The 14827-nt window shown below is 52.3% G+C and overlaps 1 protein-coding gene across 1 annotated transcript in view; it reads left to right on the top strand.

Annotated features, from left to right (window-relative positions):
* The window catches only part of rad51b (RAD51 paralog B), an 868394-nt gene that overhangs the window by 747930 nt on the left and 105637 nt on the right, over nucleotides 1-14827 (top strand).

Genomic DNA, 14827 nt, shown 5'->3' with positions numbered 1-14827 from the left:
CACGCATGCCACAATCTTCAGGCCAAACCCAAACCTACTCAAGATCTTAAATAAATACCTCCACCCGATCAAAAACCTTCTCTGCATCTATAGAGACAATAACCTCTGGCAACCACCCCACTGATAGTGTCATAGCCACAGTTAAAAGCTTCCTGATGTTACTGGAGAGCTGCCTGCCCTTCACAAAACCCGTTTGATCGTCAGCAACTATCTTTGGCACACATCCCTCCATCCTCCACTCCACTAACGTAGCCAGCACTTTCACGTTCAATAACAAAATGGGTCTATAGGACCCACACTCCAACGGATCCTTCCCCTTCTTCGGGATTAGCGTGATTGACGCCTGTGTCAGTGTCTCTGGCAGCTCCCCCTTCTCCAACGCTTCACCTGGACCGATTCCGCTCCTATGGAGGACCTAGCACTGGTGCCGCATGGAACACAATCGATTCCAATGGAATACGGTGCGGGATTCGCCGGGTCCGTGATTGACACTCGGGAGGCTGACAACAAATGCGGTGCCAACTCTGCCGCAAACGCCTTGTAACACTCCGAAGGAAAGCCATCCGGGCATGGAGCCTTGCCCGACTTCACCCCCCTAATACTGTCAATCACCTCCCTCAGCCCCAGCGGCTCCTTCAATGTCTGCCTCCTCTCTTCCTCCAACCTTGGAAACTCCAATCCATCTGAAAACCATCTCATATCCCCTCCCTCTCCATCCAGCTCGGCCCTGTACAGCTTCTCATAATACCCCCTGAACACCTCAGTTACCCTCTCCAGCTCTGACACCACCTCCCCCTTCTCTGTTTGCAACCTTAGAATTTCCTTGGACGCAGCCTGTCTCTGCAGCTGATGGGCCATCATACGGCTCGCCTTCTCTCCATAGAAATGTTGCACCCCCTCACCCTCCGTAGCTGCGCCACTGCCTTTCCCGTCACCAACCTATCAAACCTCCCCGACAATCACTTCCGCTCCGCCAACAACTCCTTAGTTCCTGAGTATCTCCTGTCAACCTCGACTATCTTGCCCAACAACCATCCATGCTCCTCCCTCCTCCTCCTATCCCTGTGCACCTTGACCGAGATAATCTCCCCTCGGACCACCGTCTTCAATGCATCCCTAAACGTGGCCGCCAGCACCTCCCCATTCTGATCCAGCTCCACATACTTCCCGATCGCCGACTTCCTCTTTTCACAAAACCCCTTGGGTGGGATTCACCGAAAGCGGCGTAAGTACGTTCCGGAGTGGTACAGTAGACACCGTTTGCATATCATTAGCGGGTCTGACCCAGTATTGTCCAGGGCCTCCGCAATTCTCCGCCACCGATGGGCCGAGTTCCCGATGGCGCGGTTCACTTGTGCTTTTAAAAATCATGAGACCGGCATCGTGGCTGCTGAGGGTGAGAGGGGGGGTACGGAAAGTGTCCAACATCGCCGTAGTTTGCTGACAGTTGTGCCGCTGGCCAGGGGGCTTCTGCCAGGGCCGGAGGAAGTAGTAGGAGTATACCAGGAGGTGGGCTGTGGGGTCGGGTGGACAGACATGGAATACCATTGCCGCAACCGGCAAGGCAGCCATACAGCTACTCAAGCTGCTGTCAGCTCACTGTGAACTTAGGGCCACGGGTCGTATAGGTGTCCCTCCAGGGCACCCCCCCTATAGGTGCCTTCTGTCCCCAGCTGACCCCTCAGCTGTATGGACGTGCTCCAGCACAATCAGTGCCATCTTGTTGGCTGGGATGGTGTGTGTGTGGGGAGTGTAATGTGTTTGTGCGGCAGCTTGTCAGCCTCCCGAGTGTCAATCACGGACCCGGCGAATCCCGCACCGTATTCCATTGGAATCGATTGTGTTCCACGCGGCACCAGTGCTAGGTCCTCCATAGGAGCGGAATCAGTCCAGGTATGGCGCCAGTTTTTCTGTCGTGAAAGTCCACAAATTCTGCCCGGCGTCAACACTTGTACTCAGAAATGGTGAATCCTACCCAATATCTGCCAAAAGAATCCAGCTTCCATTTCGGCCTCTGCACTTGTCCCGAACTAAGCCTCAACTCCAGCCAATGCAGCGCGTGGTCCAAAATCCTAATTCACGCATACTCCCACCCCCATCAACATCACTCGACTCACCAGTAATAAATCAATTCTCGAATACACCTTACGCACGTGTGAGAAGAAGTACAACCCCCCGCCCCCCCGGTTTCTTAAACCTCCACGGATCAACCATTCCAGTAAGTTCCACAAACCCTCCCAACTTCTTTGCCATGCTCAACCTTCCAATTGACTTGGGGCTCGACCTGTCCACCCCTGGTTCTATCACACAATTAAATTCTCCACCCATAATCAGCTGGTGCGTGACTAAGTCTGGGATCATTCCCAGTAAATCCTTCACAAATCCCACGTCGTTCTAATCTGGCGCAGAAACATTGAATCGCACCATTGGCGTACCCTCCATCACCCCACTCGTTGTCACATATCTACTCCCCCAGGTCCCGCACTTCCTTGGCTCCCACAAACCCGGCCCTTTTATTCAACAAAATGGCCACCAACCCCCCACGACTTAGAGTCAAACCCCGAGTGAAATTCTTGTCCCGCCCACCCCTTCCTCAAACTAGCCTTCACCTGGAAGTGCTTCTCCTGTAAAATGATCACCTCCACCTTCAAACTCCTCGGGTGTGCAGAAACCCGGGGCCTCTTAATCCGCCTGTTTAACCCATGGGCGTTCCACATTACGATTCCTACACCTCCACTCCCCTCTACCGTCCACCATCATCCGCCTCCGGTTCTACATCCTTTTAACCACCCTAAACCGGGCCCAGCCAAGATCCAAGTTGGTCCCCTCTCCGCCGGTGACCATACTCAATCTCCAACTCTGCCATGTCGTAATATTCCCCCCCCCCCCCAGGTCACCTCTCGCAGTCTCCTCCTCCATCTCACCTCCGTTTGCCAGCATTACCCACCAGCTCCCGCTCGAAGGTCCCTCTGTCCAGCCCAGTCCCTCCTTAGCCTGTGAAAATGGCCCCCCAACCCATCTGAATTCCCCTCAGCCGGCAACCCCACCCAGCGGGCCCCACCATACACACCCATTACCGTAAAGGGAAAAAAACACATCAAAATTGCAAATCGCTCCCTGCAAAAAGAAAAACATCACAAACGGTGGGGGAGAGGGGGGGGGGGGGGGGGGGGGGGATAGTTACCCCTTTACAAGCTTAGAACTCCCCGAAGGAAAAAAAAACATTCCGGCAACACACAATACTCATAACATCCAACTTTACAGATATAGCTTCTCCATCTCACACCAACTCTCCGTTGTCCCTCAGTTCATGGTCCCGTATAAAGTCATTGGCCTCTTCTGGAGTTTTGAAATAATACTCCTGACCTTCAAGTGTGACCCAGTTTCACTGGGTGAAGCACCCCAAGCTGAATCTTCCTTCGGTGCAACACCGCCTTGGCCCTGTTGGGCTTCTTTGCCAGTTCCGCACCAATGTTCTGGTTTATTCGGATACGATTCCCCTCCCATTCACAGTCTCGCTTCTCACTGGCCCACCACAGGGTCTCCTCCTTTTCCACGAATTTGTGCCACCGGCTCCCCCGCTCTCGGCCTCTGCCTTAAAGACCTGTGGACCCTGTCCACCTCTGGGCCTTCTCCAGCACCCCCTCCTCCACCAGCCCGGCCAATATCCTCGACACCATATTTTGTGGCACTTGTTCCTCTCTCACCCTCTGGCAGACCCACAATTTGCAGGTTCTGCCGCCTGGACCTGTTCTCTTGCTCCTCGACCTTTACTCGCAGCGAATTGCATAGGTCCCCCAGGATCCCCACCTCGCGTATCGTCGCCTCTTGTACCTCAAGACACTTTGCAGCACTGTCCATTGATCCTCACAGAGGTTCTACTGCCCCCTCACTGGCCTTCAACTGGTCGCCATGCCTCTCCTTCCTTTACTGGCAAAATTTGTCTTTGATAAAGGCCATCAACTGCCCCATCTGGGCCTTTCCCACTGGCGACCACCCTTCCCCCTCCGCCACAGGTCCCCTCCGAGGTCAATTCCGAGGTCTTGAACTGTTTATTTCCGGGTCTGGACATGCCAATCTTGGGGCGAACCTCTCTACACCTTCTGCATCGCTTTCCTGCCGCAGCTACCCCACTAACGGGTATAAAGTGCCCAAACCAAAGCTTTTGAGCCGGAGATGCCCTTTGTGCGACCACTCACTCCATGGCTGCCACCGGAAGTCGTCGGTTCCAAACCTGCCCGACCCTAACAAAGGCTGTAAGAAAGTCCATGGGCTCCCCGCCCCTCAGTGGGAAGCTCGTACTCAAAGAGGCTCGTGGGGAGACTAATTGCTTCTACCCTGGAGGTCTCGTGCAAGTTATAACAAGTACAACCCCTGGAGGTGGACACTTGCCCCTAAATGGACAGGAGCCTCAACAGCAAATAATTAGCTGCCAGATGCTGAAACATGCAGTCGGTGGTCCCACAGACGGATGAGGCATGGTTGCCTGGCTTTAGGGTCAATAATCAGGGCCCATGCTGTGCTCAGAGTTCAGGCCTGTGTGCCACTACATAATAATAATAATAATAACCTTTTATTGTCACAAGTATGAAGTTACTGTGAAAAGCCCCTAGTCGCCACATTCCGGCGCCTGTTCGGGTAAGCTGGTACGGGAATTGAACCGTGCTGGGCCTTGTTCTGCATCACAAGCCAGCTGTCTCGCCCACTAAGCTAAACCAGCCCTTATATACAGGGGATAGCTGATAAAACTCAGTATGTACAGAAAGAACCCAGACTTGTGTCTGTATTTACAACACCCTGGTAGTGTGCCGTAATTTCCAGTTTGTCCCTGGGAGTGTTTACAGAGTAACTCCTAGGAGAGTGTCTGTATTTACTGGGGGTTCTGGGAGTGTGTCAGTATTTAGAGAGTATTACCAGAGTGTGCAAGTAATTACAGGGGATCCCTTGCAAGTGTGTCAGTATTTACAGGGGAATCATGTGACTGTGTCAGTACTTACACAGGATCGCTTGGAAGTGTGTCGGTATTTACACAGGATCGCTTGGAAGTGTGTCGGTATTTACACAGGATCGCTTGGGAGTGTGTCAGTATTTACACAGGATCACTTGGGAGTGTGTCAGTATTTACACAGGATCGCTTGGGAGTGTGTCAGTATTTACACAGGATCGTTTGGGAGTGTGTCGGTATTTACACAGGATCGCTTGGTAGTGTGTCAGTATTTACACAGGATCACTTGGGAGTGTGTCAGTATTTACACAGGATCGCTTGGGAGTGTGTCAGTATTTCCACAGGATCGCTTGGGAGTGTGTCAGTATTTCCACAGGATCGCTTGGGAGTGTGTCAGCATTTACACAATCACTTGGGAGTGTGACAGTATTTACACAGGATCACTTGGGAGTGTGTCAGTATTTACACAGGATCGCTTGGGAGTGTGTCAGTATTTCCACAGGATCGCTTGGGAGTGTGTCAGTATTTACACAGGATCGCTTGGGAGTGTGTCAGTATTTACACAGGATCGCTTGGGAGTGTGTCGGTATTTACACAGGATCGCTTGGGAGTGTGTCAGTATTTACACAGGATCGCTTGGGAGTGTGTCAGTATTTACACAATCACTTGGGAGTGTGACAGTATTTACACAGGATCACTTGGGAGTGTGTCAGTATTTACACAGGATCGTTTGGGAGTGTGTCGGTATTTCCACAGGATCGCTTGGGAGTGTGTCAGTATTTACACAGGATCGCTTGGGAGTGTGTCAGTATTTACACAGGATCGCTTGGGAGTGTGTCGGTATTTACACAGGATCGCTTGGGAGTGTGTCAGTATTTACACAGGATCGCTTGGGAGTGTGTCAGTATTTACACAGGATCACTTGGGAGTATGTCGGTATTTACACAGGATCACTTGGGAGTGTGTCGGTATTTACACAGGATCGCTTGGGAATGTGTCAGTATTTACACAGGATCACTTGGGAGTGTGTCAGTATTTACACAGGATCACTTGGGAGTGTGTCAGTATTTACACAGGATCACCTGGGAGTGTGTCAGTATTTACACAGGATCGCTTGGGAGTGTGTCAGTATTTCCACAGGATCACTTGGTTGTATGTTGGTATTTACACAGGATCACTTGGGAGTGTGTCAGTATTTACACAGGATCACTTGGGAGTGTGTCAGTATTTACACAGGATCACTTGGGAGTGTGTCAGTATTTCCACAGGATCGCTTGGGAGTGTGTCAGTATTTACACAGGATCGCTTGGGAGTGTGTCGGTATTTACACAGGATCGCTTGGGAGTGTGTCAGTATTTACACAGGATCACTTGGGAGTGTGTCAGTATTTACACAGGATCACTTGGGAGTGTGTCAGTATTTACACAGGATCACTTGGAAGTGTGTCGGTATTTACACATGATCGCTTGGGAGTGTGTCAGTATTTACACAGGATCACTTGGGAGTGTGTCGGTATTTACACAGGATCGCTTGGGAGTATGTTGGTATTTACACAGGATCGCTTGGGAGTGTGTCAGTATTTCCACAGGATCGCTTTGAAGTGTGTCAGTATTTACACAGGATCGCTTGGGAGTATGTTGGTATTTACACAGGATCGCTTGGGAGTGTGTCAGTATTTCCACAGGATCGCTTGGGAGTGTGTCAGTATTTACACAGGATCGCTTGGGAGTATGTTGGTATTTACACAGGATCGCTTGGGAGTGTGTCAGTATTTCCACAGGATCGCTTGGGAATGTGTCAGTATTTACACAGGATCGCTTGGGAATGTGTCAGTATTTACACAGGATCGCTTGGGAGTGTGTCAGTATTTACACAGGATCGCTTGGGAATGTGTCAGTATTTACACAGGATCACTTGGGAATGTGTCAGTATTTACAGGGGGTCCCTGGGACTTTTCAGTGCAAAAGAAGGCCGTTCGGCCCATCAAGTCTTCACCGGCTCCCGAAAGAGCACCCTACCCAAGCCCACACCTCCATCCTATCCCTGTAACCCAGCAATCCCACCCAGCTTTTAGACACTACGGGGAATTTTAGCTTGACCAATCCACCTAACCCGCACATCTTTGGACTGTGGGAGGAAACCGGAGCACCCGGAGGAAACCCACGCAGACACGGGGAGTACATGCAGACTCTGCACAGACAGTGACCCAAGCCAGGAACTGAATCCGGGTCCTTAGTGCTGCGAAGCAACAGTGCTAACCACTGTGCTACCGCGTGTCAGTATTTACAGGGGGTCCCTGGGAGTGTGTCCATATTTACAGGAGGTTCCTGGGAGTGTGTCAGTATTTAGAGGCAGTTCATGGGTCTGTGTCAGTAATTTTAGAGGGCGGGATTTAACTAAATGGGAACAAAGTCATACAGCGAGCGTGTTTAGCTGCGTGCTTCCCGGCGCTCATAGCGCTGAGGCCGCCCATAGCCCCATGTTGTGCACTGATGACCACCTCCCACTGGAACTCCTCAGTGTAGCGAGAGATTGGTATGCCATTTGTAAATGACATCCCAACCTCTGGAGCCACTGAACCAACCCCTTCCCCCTCCAAAGCCCCAACTCACTATGGTAGGGTCCCCGCCCCCAATAACCGCACAGGGCACCCGTGGTCGGATCGCCATTGTGCAAAAAAATGCCAGCTTCGTACTTTGGAAGTGCCAGCCTGGGACCCTGGCGATGGCCCAGCTGGCAGTGCCACCTTGGCAGTGCCAGGCTGGCACCAAGATGACACTTCCAAGGTACTGGGCAGGCACTGCCAGGGTGTCCGGGCTGCACCAGCAGTGACGGGGTACCACCCTGCTCCAAGGGCATCCACCTGGGGGCCTCCAATCCGCTGGCAGATCCCCAAGGATGCTGTTCCATTTGACCCCGGATGCGAGCCGGATAGATTCAGTTCCTGTGGGTCACGCTGTGCCGCAGCGGGCTGCTTGGAGTGTGTGAGTGATTACAGGATGTTCCTGGGAGTCTGTCAGTATTTAGCAGGGTCCCTGGGAATTATTCAATTTTTACAGGGTGTCCATGGGAGTGTGTCACTGTTTACAGTGTGTCCCCTGGGAGTGTGGTCGTGTTTACAGTGTGTCCCCTGGAAGTGTGTCAGTGTTTACAGTGTGTCTCCTGGGTGTGTGTCAGTGTTTACAGTGTGTCCCCTGGAAGTGTGTCAGTGTTTACAGTGTGCCCCCTGGGAGTGTGTCAGTGTTTACAGTGTGTCCCATGGGTGTGTGTCAGTGTTTACAGTGTGTCTCCTGGGTGTGTGTCAGTGTTTACAGTGTGTCCCCTGGAAGTGTGTCAGTGTTTACAGTGTGCCCCCTGGGAGTGTGTCAGTGTTTACAGTGTGTCCACTGGAAGTGTGTCAGTGTTTACAGTGTGTCCCCTGGGAGTGTGTCAGTGTTTACAGTGTGTCCCCTGGGAGTGTGTCAGTGTTTACAGTGTGGCCCCTGGGTGTGTGTCAGTGTTTACAGTATGTCCCCTGGAAGTGTGTCAGTGTTTACAGTGTGCCCCCTGGGAGTGTGTCAGTGTTTACAGTGTGTCCACTGGAAGTGTGTCAGTGTTTACAGTGTGTCCCCTGGGAGTGTGTCAGTGTTTACAGTGTGCCCCCTGGGAGTGTGTCAGTGTTTACAGTGTGTCCCATGGGTGTGTGTCAGTGTTTACAGTGTGTCTCCTGGGTGTGTGTCAGTGTTTACAGTGTGTCCCCTGGAAGTGTGTCAGTGTTTACAGTGTGCCCCCTGGGAGTGTGTCAGTGTTTACAGTGTGTCCACTGGAAGTGTGTCAGTGTTGACAGTGTGTCCCCTGGGAGTGTGTCAGTGTTTACAGTGTGTCCCCTGGGAGTGTGTCAGTGTTTACAGTGTGTCCCCTGGGAGTGTGTCAGTGTTTACAGTGTGTCCCCTGGAAGTGTGTCAGTGTTTACAGTGTGTCCACTGGGTGTGTGTCAGTGTTTACAGTATGTCCCCTGGAAGTGTGTCAGTGTTTACAGTGTGTCCCCTGGGAGTGTGTCAGTGTTTACAGTGTGGCCCCTGGAAGTGTGTCAGTGTTTACAGGGTGACCCCTGGGAGTGTGTCAGTGTCTACACTGTGTCCGCTGGAAGTGTGTCAGTGTTTACAAGGTGTCCATGGGAGTGTGTCAGTGTTTACAGTGTGTCCCCTGGGAGTGTGTCAGTGTTTACAGTGTGTCCCCTGGGAGTGTGTCAGTGTTTACAGTGTGATCCCTGGGAGTGTGTCAGTGTTTACAGTGTGTCCCCTGGGAGTGTGTCAGTGTTTACAGTGTGTCCCCTGGGAGTGTGTCAGTGTTTACAGTGTGTCCCCTGGGAGTGTGTCAGTGTTTACAGTGTGTCCCATGGGTGTGTGTCAGTGTTTACAGTGTGTCTCCTGGGAATGTGTCAGTGATTACAGTGTGTCCCCTGGGAGTGTGTCACTGTTTACAGTGTGTCCCCTGGGAGCGTGTCAGTGTTTACAGTGTGTCCCCTGCAAGTGTGTCAGTGTTTACAGTGTGTCCCCTGGCAGTGTGTCAGTGTTTACATGTATCCCCTGGAAGTGTGTCAGTGTTTACAGTGTGTCCCCTGGGTGTGTGTCAGTGTTTACAGTGTGTCCCCTGGGAGTGTGTCTGTAATCACAGAGGTGTCCCCAGGGAGTGTGTCAGTGTTTACAGTGTGTCCTCTGGGAGTGTGTCAGTGTTTACAGTGTGTCCCCTGGCAGTGTGTCAGTGTTTACAGTGTGTCCCCTGGAAGTGTGTCAGTGTTTACAGTGTGTCCCCTGGGTGTGTGTCAGTGTTTACAGTGTGTCCCCTGGGAGTGTGTCAGTGTTTACAGTGTGTCCCCTGGGAGTGTGTCAGTGTTTACAGTGTGTCCCCTGGCAGTGTGTCAGTGTTTACAGTGTGTCCCCTGGAAGTGTGTCAGTGTTTACAGTGTGTCCCCTGGGTGTGTGTCAGTGTTTACAGTGTGTCCCCTGGGAGTGTGTCTGTAATCACAGAGGTGTCCCCAGGGAGTGTGTCAGTGTTTACAGTGTGTCCCCTGGGAGTGTGTCAGTGTTTACAGTGTGTCCCCTGGCAGTGTGTCAGTGTTTACAGTGTGTCCCCTGGAAGTGTGTCAGTGTTTACAGTGTGTCCCCTGGGTGTGTGTCAGTGTTTACAGTGTGTCCCCTGGGAGTGTGTCTGTAATCACAGAGGTGTCCCCAGGGAGTGTGTCAGTGTTTACAGTGTGTCCCCTGGGAGTGTGTCAGTGTTTACAGTGTGTCCCCTGGCAGTGTGTCAGTGTTTACAGTGTGTCCCCTGGAAGTGTGTCAGTGTTTACAGTGTGTCCCCTGGGTGTGTGTCAGTGTTTACAGTGTGTCCCCTGGGAGTGTGTCAGTGTTTACAGTGTGTCCCCTGGGAGTGTGTCAGTGTTTACAGTGTGTCCCCTGGCAGTGTGTCAGTGTTTACAGTGTGTCCCCTGGAAGTGTGTCAGTGTTTACAGTGTGTCCCCTGGGTGTGTGTCAGTGTTTACAGTGTGTCCCCTGGGAGTGTGTCTGTAATCACAGAGGTGTCCCCAGGGAGTGTGTCAGTGTTTACAGTGTGTCCCCTGGGAGTGTGTCAGTGTTTACAGTGTGTCCCCTGGGAGTGTGTCAGTGTTTACAGTGTGTCCCCTGGGTGTGTGTCAGTGTTTACAGTGGGTCCTCTGGGAGTGTGTCAGTGTTTACAGTGTGTCCTCTGGGAGTGTGTCAGTGATTGCAGTGTGTCCCCTGGGAGTGTGTCAGTGTTTACAGTGGGTCCTCTGGGAGTGTGTCAGTGTTTACAGTGTGTCCCCTGGGAGTGTGTCAGTGTTGACAGTGTGTCCCCTGGGTGTGTGTTCGTGTTTACAGTGTCTCCCCTGGGAGTGTGTCCCCTGGGAGTGTGTCAGTGTTTACAGTGTGTCCCCTGGGAGTGTGTCAGTGTTTACAGTGTGTCCCCTGGGGATGTGTCAGTGTTTACAGTGAGTCCCCTGAGTGTGTGTCAGTGTTTACAGTGTGTCCCCTGGGAGTGTGTCAGTGTTTACAGTGTGTCCCCTGGGAGTGTGTCAGTGTTGACAGTGTGTCCCCTGGGTGTGTGTTAGTGTTTACAGTGTCTCCCCTGGGAGTGTGTCCCCTGGGAGTGTGTCAGTGTTTACAGTGTGTCCCCTGGGAGTGTGTCAGTATTTACCTGGGCGCCTGGGAGTAGGTAAATATTTACAGTGGGTTCTTGGGAGTGTGTCCATATTCACAGGAGGTCCCTGGCAGTGTGCCAATATTTAAAGTGTGTCCATGGGAGTGTGTCTGTAATTCAGAGGTGTCCCTTGGGAGTGTGGCAGTGTTTACAGTGTGGCCCTTGGGAGTGTGTCAGTGTTTACAGTGTGTCCCCTGGGTGTGTGTCAGTGTTTACAGTGGGTCCTCTGGGAGTGTGTCAGTGTTTACAGTGTGTCCTCTGGGAGTGTGTCAGTGATTGCAGTGTGTCCCCTGGGAGTGTGTCAGTGTTTACAGTGGGTCCTCTGGGAGTGTGTCAGTGTTTACAGTGTGTCCCCTGGGAGTGTGTCAGTGTTGACAGTGTGTCCCCTGGGTGTGTGTTCGTGTTTACAGTGTCTCCCCTGGGAGTGTGTCCCCTGGGAGTGTGTCAGTGTTTACAGTGTGTCCCCTGGGAGTGTGTCAGTGTTTACAGTGTGTCCCCTGGGGATGTGTCAGTGTTTACAGTGAGTCCCCTGAGTGTGTGTCAGTGTTTACAGTGTGTCCCCTGGGAGTGTGTCAGTGTTTACAGTGTGTCCCCTGGGAGTGTGTCAGTGTTGACAGTGTGTCCCCTGGGTGTGTGTTAGTGTTTACAGTGTCTCCCCTGGGAGTGTGTCCCCTGGGAGTGTGTCAGTGTTTACAGTGTGTCCCCTGGGAGTGTGTCAGTATTTACCTGGGCGCCTGGGAGTAGGTAAATATTTACAGTGGGTTCTTGGGAGTGTGTCCATATTCACAGGAGGTCCCTGGCAGTGTGCCAATATTTAAAGTGTGTCCATGGGAGTGTGTCTGTAATTCAGAGGTGTCCCTTGGGAGTGTGGCAGTGTTTACAGTGTGGCCCTTGGGAGTGTGTCAGTGTTTACAGTGTGTCCTCTGGGAGTGTGTTAGTGTTTACTGTGTGTCCCCTGGGAGTGTGTCAGTGTTTACAGTGTGTCCCCTGGGAGTGTGTCAGTGTTTACAGTGTGTCCCCTGGAAGTGTGTCAGTGTTTACAGTGTGTCCCCTGGGAGTGTGTCAGTCTTTACAGAGTGTCCCCTGGGAGTGTGTCAGTGTTTACAGTGTGTCCCCTGGGAGTGTGTCAGTGTTTACAGGGTGTCCCCTGGGAGTGTGTCAGTGTTTACAGTGTGGCCCCTGCGAGTGTGTCAGTGTTTACAGTGTGTCCCCTGGGTGTGTGTCAGTGTTTACAGTGTGTCCCCTGGGAGCGTGTCAGTGTTTACAGTGTGTCCTCTGGGTGTGTGTCAGTGTTTACAGTGTGTCCCCTGGGAGTGTGTCAGTGTTTACAGTGTGTCCCCTGGGTGTGTGTCAGTGTTTACAGTGGGTCCCCTGGGAATGTGTCAGTGTTTACAGTGTGTCCCCTGGGAGTGTGTCAGTGTTTACAGTGTGTCCCCTGGGTGTGTGTCAGTGTTTACAGTGGGTCCCCTGGGAGTGTGTCAGTGTTTACAGTGTGTCCCCTGGAAGTGTGTCACTGTTTACAGTGTGTCCCCTGGGAGTGTGTCAGTGTTTACAGTGTGTCCCCTGGGAGTGTGTCAGTGTTTACAGTGTGTCCCCTGGCAGTGTGTCAGTGTTTACAGTGTGTCCCCTGGAAGTGTGTCAGTGTTTACAGTGTGTCCCCTGGCAGTGTGTCAGTGTTTACAGTGTGTCCCCTGGAAGTGTGTCAGTGTTTACGGTGTGTCCCCTGGGTGTGTGTCAGTGTTTACAGTGTGTCCCCTGGGAGTGTGTCTGTAATCACAGGTGTCCCCAGGGAGTGTGTCAGTGTTTACAGTGTGTCCCCTGGGAGTGTGTCAGTGTTTACAGTGTGTCCCCTGGGAGTGTGTCAGTGTTTACAGTGTGTCCCCTGGGTGTGTGTCAGTATTTACAGTGGGTCCCCTGGGAGTGTGTCAGTGTTTACAGTGTGTCCCCTGGGAGTGTGTCTGTAATCACAGAGGTGTCCCCTCCGAGTGTGTCAGTGTTCACAGTGTGTCCCCTGGGAGTGTGTCTGTAATCACAGAGGTGTCCCCAGGGAGTGTGTCAGTGTTTACAGTGTCTCCCCTGGGAGTGTGTCAGTGTTTACAGTGTGTCCCCTGGGAGTGTGTCAGTGTTTACAGTGTGCCCCTGGGTGTGTGTCAGTGTTTACAGTGTGTCCCCTGGGTGTGTGTCAGTGTTTACAGTGTGTCCCCTGGGAGTGTGTCAGTGTTTACAGTGTGTCCCCTGGGTGTGTGTCAGTGTTTACAGTGGGTCCCCTGGGAGTGTGTCAATGTTTACAGTGTGTCCCCTGGGAGTGTGTCAGTGTTTACAGTGTGTCCCCTGGATGTGTGTCAGTGTTTACAGTGTGTCCCCTGGGAGCGTGTCAGTGTTTACAGTGTGTCCCCTGGGTGTGTGTCAGTGTTTACAGTGTGTCCCCTGGGAGTGTGTCAGTGTTTACAGTGTGTCCCCTGGATGTGTGTCAGTGTTTACAGTGTGTCCCCTGGGAGCGTGTCAGTGTTTACAGTGTGTCCCCTGGGAGTGTGTCAGTGTTTACAGTGTGTCCCCTGGGAGTGTGTCAGTGTTTACAGTGTGTCCCCTGGGAGTGTGTCAGTGTTTACAGTGTGTCCCCTGGATGTGTGTCAGTGTTTACAGTGTGTCCCCTGGGAGCGTGTCAGTGTTTACAGTGTGTCCCCTGGGAGTGTGTCAGTGTTTACAGTGTGTCCCCTGGGAGTGTGTCAGTGTTTACAGTGTGTCCCCTGGGAGTGTGTCAGTGTTTACAGTGTGTCCCCTGGGAGTGTGTCAGTGTTTACAGTGTGTCCACTGGGTGTGTGTCAGTGTTTACAGTGTGTCCCCTGGGAGTGTGGTCGTGTTTACAGTGTGTCCCTGGGAGTGTGTCAGTGTTTACAGTGTGACCCCTGGGAGTCTGTCAGTGTTTACAGGGATCCCTGGGAGTCTGTCAGTATTTAGCGGGGTCCCTGGGAGTGTGTCAGTATTTACAGGGTGTGCATGGGAGTGTGTCAGTATGTAGCAGGGTCCCTGGGAATGTCAGTTTTTGCAGGGGTCCTTGGGAGGATGTCAGTATTTACAAGGTGTCCATGGGAGCGCCTCAGTATTTACCTGGGCCCCTGGGTGTGTCTCAATATTTACAGGGGGTTCTTGGGAGTGTGTCCATATTCACACGAGGTCCCTGACAGTGTGTCAGTATTTAAAGTGTGCCCATGGGAGTGTGTCTGTAATCACAGAGGTGTCCCCAGGGAGTGTGTCAGTGTTTACGGTGTGTCCCCTGGGAGTGTGTCAGTGTTTACAGTGTGTCCCCTGGGAGTGTGTCAGTGTTTACAGTGTGCCCCTGGGAGTGCGTCACTGTTTACAGTGTGTCCCCTGGGAGTGTGTCACTGTTTACAGTGTGTCCCCTGGGAGTGTGTCACTGTTTACAGTGTGTCCCCTGGGAGCGTGTCAGTGTTTACAGTGTGTCCCCTGGGTGTGTGTCAGTGTTTACAGTGTGTCCCCTGGGAGTGTGGTCGTGTTTACAGTGTGTCCCTGGGAGTGTGTCAGTGTTTACAGTGTATCCCTGGGTGTGTGTCAGTGTTTACAGTGTGTCACCTAGGAGTGTGTCAGTGTTTACAGTGTGTCCCCTGGGAAGGTGGTCGTGTTTACAGTGTGTCCCCTGGGAGTGTGGCACTGTTTACAGTGTGTCCC

Source organism: Scyliorhinus torazame, chromosome 2 (assembly GCF_047496885.1).
Source record: "Scyliorhinus torazame isolate Kashiwa2021f chromosome 2, sScyTor2.1, whole genome shotgun sequence".
NCBI lineage: Eukaryota > Metazoa > Chordata > Chondrichthyes > Carcharhiniformes > Scyliorhinidae > Scyliorhinus > Scyliorhinus torazame.
Note: the sequence above shows the minus strand (reverse complement) of the source record. Positions and strands in the feature narration are given on the sequence as shown.